This window comes from Lepus europaeus, unplaced genomic scaffold (genome assembly GCF_033115175.1).
Source record: "Lepus europaeus isolate LE1 unplaced genomic scaffold, mLepTim1.pri SCAFFOLD_32, whole genome shotgun sequence".
Classification (NCBI taxonomy): Eukaryota; Metazoa; Chordata; class Mammalia; order Lagomorpha; family Leporidae; genus Lepus; species Lepus europaeus.
Genome location: NW_026909196.1, coordinates 6928276 through 6940603, shown reverse-complemented (window position 1 = coordinate 6940603; position 12328 = coordinate 6928276). Strand labels below are relative to the sequence as shown.

Below are 12328 nucleotides of genomic sequence, written 5' to 3'. Positions count from 1 at the left end.
CTCCAAACCTGGGAAATTTTCTGCTAGTATCTCATTAAAAAGGCCTTCTAATCCTTTCTCCCTCTTCATGCCTTCAGGAACTCCTAGAACCCGAATGTTGGATTTTTTAATAGTATCCTGTAGATTCCTGATAGTATTTTTTAGATTTCTGATTTCTTCTTCTTTTCTTTGATTAGACTGTTTCCTTTCCTGTGCTCTGTCTTCTAATTCCGATATTCTCTCTTCCACTTCACCCATTCCGTTCTTAAGGCTCTCTAATGTGTTTGCCATTTGATCTATTGAATTTTTCATTTCATTGTGGTTTTTTGTCACTATCACAGTTTCATGTTCTACTAGTTGTTTCAGTTCATTTTGATTCCTCCTTAATATTTCATTTACACGAGAGATTTTCTATCTTGTCCATTAAGGATTTCTGTAGTTCAAGAATTTGTTTTTGAGAACTTCTTAATGTTCTTATCAATTTTTTGAGATCTGCTTCTTGCATTTCTTCTATCTCATTATCTTTGTAATCTTGCATTGGCATATCTTGTTCACTTGGGGGCGTCATAGTGTCTTCCTTGCTCTTGTTACCTCAGCTTCTATGTTTGTTGTTTGGCATGTTGGAGATAATTTATGGTGTGTTTTTTTTTTTTTTTTGCTGTGGTGTTTTTTTTTTCTCATTATACTATTCCTCTAAGTGAGCTGTCTGCTTTGTTGGAGCCTTAGTGGCTGTGATGGGTGTGGCCAGAGAGCTATGCTTGATTCTTCAGGTTTAAGGCTGTGTAAAGAGACACTCTCCCAGATTGCTCACTCACTTGCTCCTTGCTGGCTCGCTCTCTCTCTCTTTTTTTTTTTGACTCAGTTGGGAGTGGAGTTGAGGGTAGTTGAAATCTGGCCTCTGTGAGTATTTGTTTTATCTACCCCTGGGACCACACAAAGAGTTTATGCAGCCCTCAATGTGTTCTCGAGTTTCGCTAAAGTTACTGAGTTTGGCTGCGCTTTACATATGTAACATTGCGGTGCTCTTTGTTTTGCTTGGTGAGTGAAGGGAGAGGCCTCTGTCCCCCCCCCCAATGTCTCGGGTTTCTGAGGTCTTTGTCTTACCCCCCTCCGGTTCCCGCGCTGGCGAGATTCTGTGGCTCTGGCTCCTCTCCCGCCGCTCGGCTCGTCTTGGTTGGTTTTCCACGCGGTGGGCTCCCTGTAAGTCCTCTGTTCCACATCCACTAGATCCAGAAGCGTTTCCTCTGCAGTTTTTTTCTTGAGTCTTTTCCTGAGGCTACAGTAATTCCACTTTTATGAAACTTTATTTTCTCAAACTAAGGTGCACGTCCTCACTATCCGCCATCTTGGCTCCGCCCCCTCAAGTGATTTTTTTTCACTTTAAAGACTTTTTACAGTGAATTTGTCTGTAAGTATTTTCTTGTAATTTTATATAGAATTTTTGATATCATATGAAAGTACTTGTTTTAGTACATCAGTTCTTAGTAATTTTATCCTTGATTCTGAGATTGACAAATCTTCTCAGAAAATTATTTTCTGAAAACAGGTGGAAAAAAAGTCATTTATACAACACATAGAATTTTACTATAATTACTTGATGTTTAATGCAGCTCACTTTTATAAAGTCTTCTGTTCTCCCTGAGTCCTACCTGATTCTTTAAAAGATATATTTATTGAACATTTTTTCCATCCACTGGATTACTCCCCAGATGGCTGCAATGGCCAGGGATAGGCAAGGCCAAAGGCAGGAGCTGGGAACTCCATCTGGGTCTCCTGTGTAGGAGAAAGCAGCCCAACACTTGGGCCATCTTCTGCTGCTTTCCCAGGAGATTTAGCAGGGAGCAGGATTGCAAGCAGACAGGACTTGAGCAGGCTATTATATGGGGTGCCAGGATCCCACGCAGTGGCTTAACCCACTGCATGACAAGGCCTACCCCTAGACCTCCCTGATTTTTAAAGAAGGCTTCTGACTATTCAAGATGTTAATACAAAGTTTTCTCCTCATGTTAAGTCTCTGACATACAGTAAGTTGATCCCTTCTAGTTTTTGGACATATATGCATAAGATTTCAACCTACTTGGACAAAGAATTGATCAAATATATGCATTTAATAGACTACAGCTGTAAGAGCTCAACAGACTACAAACTTATTGCATGGGAAAAAAGAAAACCAACTTGTAAAGATGTAAAATGGAGAATCCAGTTCTGTGCTCAAGCTTCTTTCACTGTGCATTCTACCATGTTTGTTATGTAGCACCATTTATCCATCTTCATGACATGAGTTCCCCCACTCTCTGTTACCTAATAACACTTGAACTAATTCAGGACTTCCCAAATTCTTTACACATTAGTTTTCTCTCTGGTGTGCATCCTGGTGCGATGTATTCTGAGAGCTGCCTTATGGACAAAGGCTTTCCCACATCTGTCACATTCATAAGCTTTCTCTCCTGTGTGATTTCTCTGGTTTATTCTGAGAGTTGAATTTTGAGCAAAAGCTTTCCTGCATTCATACAGTCATAAGGTTTCTCCCCTGTGTGAATTCTCTGGTGTGCACTAAGGTGTGAATTCTGGAAGAATGTTTTTCCACAATCGCTACATTCATAGGACTTTACACCTGTGTGAATTCGCTGATGTACTCTGAGTGTTGAATTATGGGCAAATGTTTTTCCAAATATAGTACACTCATAGGGTTTCTCCCCTGTGTGAATTCTTTGATGTGCACTAATATATGACTTTTCTGAGAAAGTTTTGCCACATTGATTACATTTGTAGGTTTTCTCCCCTCTGCGAGTTCTCAGATGCGCTGAGATGTGATGTCTTTGAGAAAGTCTTTCCACATTCATTACATTCATACAGTTTCTCCCCTGTGTGAATTCTGTGATGTCCCCTGAGGGCCAAATTATCTGTTCAAGTTTTCCCACAGACATTACATTCATAGGGTTTCTCCCCTGAATGAATTCTCTGATGTGCACAAAGGTATATTCTTTGGGAGAAACTTTCCCCACATGCATTACATTCATAGGGTTTCTGCCCTTTGTGAATTCTTTGATGCACTATGAGAGCAGACTTACAGACACAAGTTTTCCCACATATGTTACATTCATAAGGTTTTTTCCCCCTGCATGAATTCTCTCATGTCCAGTGAGGTATGACTTCTGTGAGAAAGTTTTCCCACACTTTAATTACATTTACAGGGTTTCTCCCCTGTGTGAATTCTTTGATGTGTGTCTTCTGGGAAAATGTTTTTCCACATTCACCACATTCATAGAGTTTCTCTCTAGTGTGAATTTTCTGATGTGCTCTGAGGGTTGAATTATGTGCAAATGTTTTCTCACAGTCATTACATTCATAGGGCTTCTGTCCTGTGTGTTTTCACTGATGTACTCTTAGGGCTGAATTGTGGGCAAAAGTTTTCTCACAGCTATTGCATTCATAAGGCTTCTCACCTGTGTGAGTTCTCAGATGTGCTCTGAAGGCTGAATTATATGTAAAAGATCTCCCACACTCATTACATTTGTATGGTCTCTCCTCTGTGTGAATTCTTTGATGTGCTCTAAGTACAGAAATATGGTCAAAAGGTCTCCCACATTCATTACACTCAAAGGGTTTCTCTCCAGTGTGAATTCTCTGATGTGCTCCGAGGACTGGCCCAGGCTGAAGCCAAGGGCCTAGAACTCAACTCAGGTCTGCCATAAAGGAAGCAGAGACTCAACTACTTGAGGCATCACTTGGTGCTTCCCAGGTATACATGAGTAGGAGGCTGGAATCAGAAGCAGGTCTCTAATATGGTCTGCTATGTCAAATGCTTACTCCCTAGTAAGAATTTTTAACAAGGGCAGAATATGTGGTCTACAAACAATCTTACACCTGTGAACAAATCAACTGGAATCTGAAATGAGAGAAACAGTATCATTTATCATAGCACCAAAGCCTTGGTATAGTATACTGAAAACCACAAGACATTAATGAAAGAAATCCTAAATAAGTGGGAGGTATATTTTGTTTATGGACTGGGAAACTAAATTCTAAATTCTAAGATGACAATTCTCCTTAATTTGATTTATAAATTCAACATAGTCCCTTAAAATGCTTCAATACTTGTTTTGTGAGGATTAAAAAGGTCATTTTAAAATCAATAAAGAAGATAAGAAAAGTGCCTAATTCCAAAACCTAATTCTAATTAATAAGTTAATCAAGATTATAGTTTAAGGATAGATATGTAGATGATTCCTTTTTTTGTCTGTCATCTATTTTTTGTTTTTTATTCTTTTTTGAACACATTTACTGATTTGAAATTCAGAATTACAAGGAAAGGGGGAGAGACAGAGAAAGAGACATGTTCCATCTGCTGGCTCACTCCCCAGATGGTTTCAGTGGTGACGGCTGGGCCAGGTGGAAGCTCAGAGCCAGGAGGTTCATCTGGGTTTCCCACCTGGATGGGTAGCAGAGGCTCAAACACTTGGGCCATCTTCCACTGCTTTTCCCAAGCTATTAGTAGGGAGTTGGTTTGGAAGAGGAGCAGCTGAGAAATGAACCAGCACCTGTATGGGATGCCAGTGTTGCAGGTGGTGGCTTTTACTGCTGCACAACAATGTCAGCTCATTTTTTATTCTAAGAACATTCTGTTTCTCAGTTTACAATGTAATAATTTCTGATTCTACTTTCAAAGTCTTCTGTTTTCATCAATGTACTTTTGTTACTGTTCCTGCTTAATCAATGCTCACTAATTTGGCTGCATTTGAAGGTTTCTAATTTGCAGTTACATTTATAATTTCTTAAGTATTATATAAATTTGGTTTTGATTTCCTTTTATACAATGTTTAAAAGATAACTTAGAAAATGTTTCATGTGTTTTTGTTTACTCAATTATTAATTTCTAGATTTTACAAACTATGTTCAAGTAAGATTTGTGGTGATTCTCTTTAAAATTTATATTTTCAATATTGTATGATTATTTTGTAGGAACTTGAAAGGTTTGTTTTTTGCAGATGGCATACAATGGAATGTATGGTCCACTTTAATAAAAATGTCACTAATACCTTCTGTAGGGGTGTTTATTTAATGTTCAGGTGAGACAGAGTTATGAGTTCCTTATTTGAGGAGACAGTATGAGTTCCTAATTCTACTGAGTTTTAGGTCGTTAGAATTCCATTATTTTTTTATTTATTAAACTTTTATTTAATGAATACAAATTACCAAAGTACAGCTTATGGGTTACAATGGCTTCCCCCCTCCCATAATTTCCCTCCCACTGGCAACCCTCCCCGTTCCCGCTCCCTCTCCCCTTCCATTCACATCAAGATTCATTTTCGATTCTCTTTATATACAGAAGATCAGTTTAGTATATATTAGGTAAAGATTTCAACAGTTTGCTCCCATATAGCAACACAAAATTTAAAAAATACTGTTGGAGTACTAGTTATAGCATTAAATAATAGTGTGCAGCACATTAAATACAGAGATCCTACATAATTTTTTAATTAATTAATTTTCTATGCCATTTCCAATTTAACACCAGTTTTTTTTTTCATTTCCAATTCTCTTTCCATTATTTTATGAACACTGACATACTTTTCGGTTTAGTCATTAAAATACTTAAAGGTTTTCTCTAATCTGTGCTCTTGAGCTAAAAGGGACTCTTTTCATTTAATGCACTTATTCCCTAAGTTAAAATCTTAATAACAGGACATGAGTCCTAAATTATTTTATTAATTCAACATCTTTCATTACAATTTTTCTAAGTCACTTATTTAGAGATATTGTTTTCAACTAATCCAATTATTTGCATTGACTGGAAGATAGACTTGATGTAAATTATGTCAACCTTTATGTTATGCCCTTTATTTATATTTCTCCATAACAAAAATGTTCCGTAAGTATGCTTTATTCCTAATAATTCTGATAATTTTACTTTCTTTTAATAAATAATTTAAAAATGTAACTTGAAAATTCCCAAGATTGCTTAATAGCATAGACAAAGGCTAATATGCATATAAAAAGGTCACTGCTGTCCTAAGTTATCAGGTAGATTTTTTTTTTGACAGGCAGAGTTAGACAGTGAGAGAGAGAGAGACAGAGAAAAAGGTCTTCCTTCCGTTGGTTCACTCCCCAAATGGCCATTACGGCCAATGTGCTGCGCTGATCCGAGCCAGGAGCCAGGTGCTTCCTCCTGGTCTCCCATGCAGGTGCAGGGCCCAAGCACTTGGGCCATCCTCCACTGCCTTCCTGGGCCATAGCAGAGAGCTGGACTGGAAGAGGAGCAACCAGGACAGAATCTGGCGCCCCAACCGGGACTAGAACCCAGGGTGCCGGTGTCGCAGGCAGAGGACTAGCCAAGTGAGCCATGGCACTGGCTGATCCAGTAGATTCTTATGGACTGAACTATGTCTCCTCCCCAATTTCATGTTATTGCCCTAACCCTCATGTGTAATGAGGAAGTATGGTTTTAAATGAGGTCATAAGCGTGGGGCTTTATCTTACAGGACAGGAGTTCTTGTAAGTAAAGGAAGAAACACTAGGATATTCTTTCTCTTCAACTGCATGTGCATAAGGAAAAGGCCATATGAAGGCACAGTCTGAAGGTGACTGTAGAATTGAAAAAGAGGCCTGGGGCTGGTGCTATGGTACAGTAGGTTAATCCTCCACCTGCAGCATCAGCATCCCATATGGGCGCCGGATCTAGTCCCAGCTGCTCCTCTTCTGATCCAGCTCCCTGCTATGGCCTGGAAAAGCAGTGGGAGATGGCCCAAGCACTTGGGCCCTTGCACCTACATGGGAAACCTGGAGGAAGATCCTGGTTCTTGGCTTTGGATTGGCTCAGCTCTGGCCATTGCAGCCCCTTGGGGAGTGAACCAATGGATGGAGGACCTTCCTCTCTGTCTCTCCCTCTCACCATCTGTAACTCTGCCTCTCAAATATATAAATAAAATCTTTCAAAAAGAAAAGAAAAAGAGAGGCCTTATCAGAAATCAACCTACTGGCACCTTAATCTTGGAATTTCAGCCTATACAACTGTAAGAAATACATTTCTGTTGTTTAAGCCACTCAGCTTATGGTATTTTATTATGAAAGCTCCAGCAGACTAACAGAAATATAAATCAAAACCACAAGGGGACCACTTCATATCCATAAGAATGGTTAGAATAAAATCTCCTACTATGGTGAGGATGTGTATAAATCAGAAAAATTAGGTCCTCAAAGATATAAGCAAAGAGGTGCTGTATCACCCAGCAGTTTCATCCTAAGTATATACTTAAGAAAAATAAAAACATATATCCATATAGAAACATGTAAATGAATGTTTATATCAGCTTTATTCACAACAGCCCAAAGGCAAATCACTAATGAATAGGCAAACAAAATGTGGTATGTCCATACAGTGTTATATTATCTGGCCACAAAAGGATGAAGTACTGATACATATCAATCTTGTAAACTAAGCAAAAGAAACCAGTAATAAATGATCAAATGTTATATAATTCCATTTATATGAAATGTCCAGAATAGGCAAATGTAGAGACAGAAGGACATTAGTAATTGCTTAGGACCAGAGAGGCTAGGGGTTAGAAGGGTGATAACTGAAAGATACAGGTTTCTTTCGGAAGTGATGAAAATTGACTGTGGTGATGTTTGTATAAATTTGTGCATATGCCAAGTCACTGAACTTTGCACTTTAAATAAGGAAGTATATGATACATGCATTATATTTCAATAACTATTTCAATAATTAAAAAAATAAACTAACAAAAGTGTTCTTCTAAGGTCAAACAACCCCAGATCTCTTTCTGTCAGTGTTCACTCACCTGGTTCCTGCTGGTTTAGCAATTTGTCCTCCAAGGACCACAGCTTTTCACCTTGTTCCAATTTGAATATCACATCAGGTTTGGTAACACAATATCCTATAAACAGAATAATTGAGAATATATATAGATGAGATTCATGGGCTTTTGGGATTCTGAAGATTCAAAAACATGGCAAAGTTTTCAATGGGATAAAACCATCATTTTTGTCTCTTAACCTTAGACCTCTTAATTCAAAGCCAGTACAATATTCATCTCTATAAGGGCCCATATGTCATGATAATTTTTTAAAAGGATGTATATTGGGGCCAACATTGTGGCATAGCAGGTTAAGCTGTCGCTTAAAGTGCTGGCATCCCATATGGGTACTAGAACTAGTCCTGGCTGCTCCACTTCTGATCCAGCTCTGTGCTAATGTGCCTGGAAAAGTGCTTAGGCCCCTGCACCCATGTGTGATGCTAGGACAAAGATCTTGACTCCTGGCTTTGCACTGGCCCAGCCCTGGCCTTTGTGGCCATTTTAGGAGTGAATCAGCAGATGGAAGACTTCTTGCTCTCTGCCTCTGCCTCTCCCTCTCTCCAATTTTACCTTTCGAATAAATAAATAATATTTTTTTAAAAAAAGTTAACAGAAAAAGAAAGGATATATATTCTACAAGGAGACACGTAATAAGGTCTGCTTACCTACTGAGACGAGATGGCTGTAGGTGTCCAGCATGAAATCTCTGTACAGGGTCTTCTGAGCAGGGTTCATTTTATGCCATTCTTCCTGACTGAAGTCCACACTCACATCCTCAAATGACACCAATCCCTGTGACAACAAATTTATTTCAAACATTTAGAATTAGAAATCTTTGAAAAATCACTACTTTTCCTATGTACTCTTTTTTTTTTGACAGGCAGAGTTAGACAGTGAGAGAGAGAGAGAGGGAGGGAGAAAGGTCTTCCTTTACCGTTGGTTCACCCTCCAATGGCTGCTGAGGCCGGCGCATCTCGCTTATCCGAAGCCAGGAGCCAGGTGCTTCTCCTGGTCTCCCATGCGGGTGCAGGGCCCAAGGACTTGGGCCATCCTCCAAGGCCTTCCCGGGCCATAGCAGAGAGCTGGCCTGGAAGAGGGGCAACCGGGATAGAATCCGGCGCCCCAACCGGGACTAGAACCTGGTGTGCTGGTACCGCAAGGTGGAGGATTAGCCTGTTAAGCCACGGTGCTGGCCTAGTTCTGCTTCTAATCCAGCTCCCTACTAATGTGCCTGGAAAAGCACTAGATGATGGCCCACATACTTGGTTGGACTCTTGCCACCGACACGGGAGACTCAGTCTGAGGCTCCTGGCTTCAGCCTGGCCTATCCCTGGCTGTAGCGGCCATTTGAGAGAGTGAACCAGTGAACGGAAGATCTCTTTCTCTCTTTGTCTCTCCCTTTCTCTTTGTCACCCTGCCTTTTAAGTAAATAAAATATGTTTTAAAGTAGGATGACATTTTACATTTTTTTTAAAAAAAAGTTTTAGTGAGACAGAACTGTTCATGTGGAAACATTAAGATTCTCTGGAAAATAAGGCAGAATTGCCAGGAAACATTATTTCAGAATGCAGAAGGAAGCTCTAGGATGAGGGCAGAATTTGAGAATCATTGCCCATCTGGGTGGAAATTGAAGTTATTAGAGACAGAAACTTCCTTGAACACAAGGGGATTGAGAAAAGAAAAGTAGCAAAACACCATTCAAGGAATCATGAATATTAAAGACGCTGGAAGAAAAAATTACAAGCCACAAATTAAAGAAAAATTCTATGAAAACTAGTAGACTTGGAAACTGATAAAAGGAAAAGATTCCAGATGACTTCAGGGGTGGATGTTGTGGTCCATCAGGTTAAGCCGCTACTTAGGATGCCTACACTCCATACTAGAGTTCAGGTTTGAGTGCTGGGTATTCTGCTTCTGATCCAGCTTCCTGCTAATGCACCTAGAAGAGAGAAGACAATGGCTCAAGCACTTGGGTCCCTGCCATCCATGTGGGCAACCAGGATGGAGTTCCTGGCTCCTGGCTGTTGCAACCATTTGAGGAATGAACCAGTGGATGGAAGATTCTGTCTTTCATAAAGAGATAAATAGCCTCTTTTTTCAATTTTTAATTTATCAGAACCCAGCAAGAGATGATTTCCATCAACTTAACACTAAATTAGGGCAAAAAATACATCAAGAAAACCTGAAAGCTTAAGGCAGAAGTAAAACATAAAAACAGTATGTCTAAAACAGATTGTAGAATGTTCATTCACATAGGGTAGTTGTTGTCGCATAGGAGATTAAGCAATCCTCTGTGACACTGGCATCCCATATGGGTGCCAGTAAGTGTCCCAGCTGCTCTACTTCTGATCCAGGCCCCTGACACCCATATGGGAGACCTAGAAGAAGCTCTTGGCTTTGGCCTGGCCCAGCCCCAGTGGTTGTGGCCAAATGGGGAGTGAACAGATGGAAGATCTTTCTCTGCCTCCTCCATCTCTAACTCTGCTTTTCAAATAAACAAATATTTTTAAAAGATTCACATAGTTAATACGGTCAAAAATATTATCAATTAGTCTGGGATTTCTCCAGTTATGAAATATCTAGGCTGCTGGTGCTGGTGTTGTAGTGTAGTAAAGCTGCCACCTGTGACACCAGCACCCACATGGCCACCAATTCAACCCCCTGGCAGCAGCTCTAGCTCCAATCTAACTCCTTGCTAATGGTCTGTGAAATGCAACATAAGAGGGCTCACGTACTTGGGCCCTTGACAGCCAAATGGTAGTGCAGGATGAAGCTCCTGGCTCCTAGCTTTAGCCTGGCTCAGCCTTGCTCTGGCCATTGTGGCCATTTGGGGAGTGAACCAGTAAATGGAAGACCTCTCTCTCTCTCTCTGTCTCTTCCATTCTCTCTGTAACTCTGCCTTTCAAATAAATAAATAAAACTTAAAAAAAAATTCTTAGTTGTTAATTGAAGAAATTTTGCTATGTAATAGCTACCATACAACCAAATGGTTTTTATGACAAAGCAACTAAGGTAATTTCATGATTTTCTTTTGTACAGATTTTACAAAATTAAATAGAAAGAAGTACAACTAGGAGTATTTTTAGATTCATCTCCTCACACTAAGGCCCAAAAGATGTATGTCACTTCCCTTTAATTACATTTAAAAAATTCTGTGAACCATAATACTTCTTAAATATGGCCTGATTCTAATTATGATAAAGTCATGGATTGTTTGACAATGTGGGAAAAACAGTAGATTATTGCATCTTTTCATGGTCATTAATTAATTTGAAGCTGAAGTTTAAGAATTGGAGCACCTCAGCAAGTGAATGACCTATCTCTTAGCCACTGTTAGTCTGAATTTTGACTGAAATATTAGTACTAGGGGGAAATGCATTTCATGTTGTTTGTGTGCAATTAACAGTCATCCTTCTGAAAAACAGGGTTGACAATCTTAAATTTCTATTTATGATTAAAACTTTTTGTTTTAGGAGGTGGGATAAGATTTTTAAAATGATTTAAATCAGAGAACAGGGATTAGCTAGCTTATACATTTTATTAAATAGAGTTAAATAAAAGGCAAATACATTTAAATAATTTTGTAAGTCTAACAAATATGAGCTTTATGTGTTCTTAACTAACATATTAATGACAATGATTCATTTTTGTTATAAATTTTAAGCTATTTTAATAAAATAGTAGGGGACCTCACTGTACTTACATTTATTTGTGCATTTATAAAAACATGCTAAAATTCTTTATGTAGTACTTCTGAAAAAGTCTAGTCATAAAAGATCACTAAAATGATCAGAAAAGCTTTGAAATCCTGATTGCAGATTCATTTCAAAGTAGATTTAGCCCCTTTCAGGATCTGGCATTTCAATCACAAATATCTTCACCAGTCTGAACTATGAAAATATAAAAAAATTAGCTAGTGATGGCCATAGTGAAGCAGTACTGGTGTTACTTGAGGAAAAAATAAAAACTGAAAATACATATGAATCCTGCATTCCACAAGTTCAAGAACCAAGTAAGATATAAGATATAACTCATAAATAGTGTCATGTCTTAGCAGGCCCCAACTGAAAACTTATTTGCCAAAACACATTAGCACTCATGTAAAATAACAGGAGTAGGGAGGGAATTTTGTACACATGTTGTCCAGTGTTTATTTTCCATTTCCCCTTTTTTATGTAATTATTATAGGTATAACTCCTTGAAGATCATGAAATAAGGGATAGATATAGAACATCTGTTGGGCTAACAATACATTACTACATAAAAAGTTTTCAACTGAGTAACTGTTCTCACTCTGATTAAACTATGTGAAACATAAAATGTACAACAATTTTTCCTTGCTTGTCTACTTGTGAAAAGAATTATTGGGCTCAATAAAATGTGAAAAACACAGTAGTTTGCTTTAAATGCAAAGATTAACTGTTTTGGCTCAACCGTAACATAACAAATAAAGTGTCTACTTAGAGAATATAATAGGAAAAGGTTCACATATATACATGGATATATTGATTCATTAAAATATTCCTTAAATC

At 38.6% G+C, this 12328-nt stretch overlaps 1 pseudogene; it reads right to left on the bottom strand.

The window, feature by feature from the left end:
• Nucleotides 1-2886: 2886 nt before the first annotated feature.
• The window catches only part of LOC133754925 (zinc finger protein 658B-like), a 97614-nt pseudogene continuing 88172 nt past the window's right edge, over nucleotides 2887-12328 (bottom strand).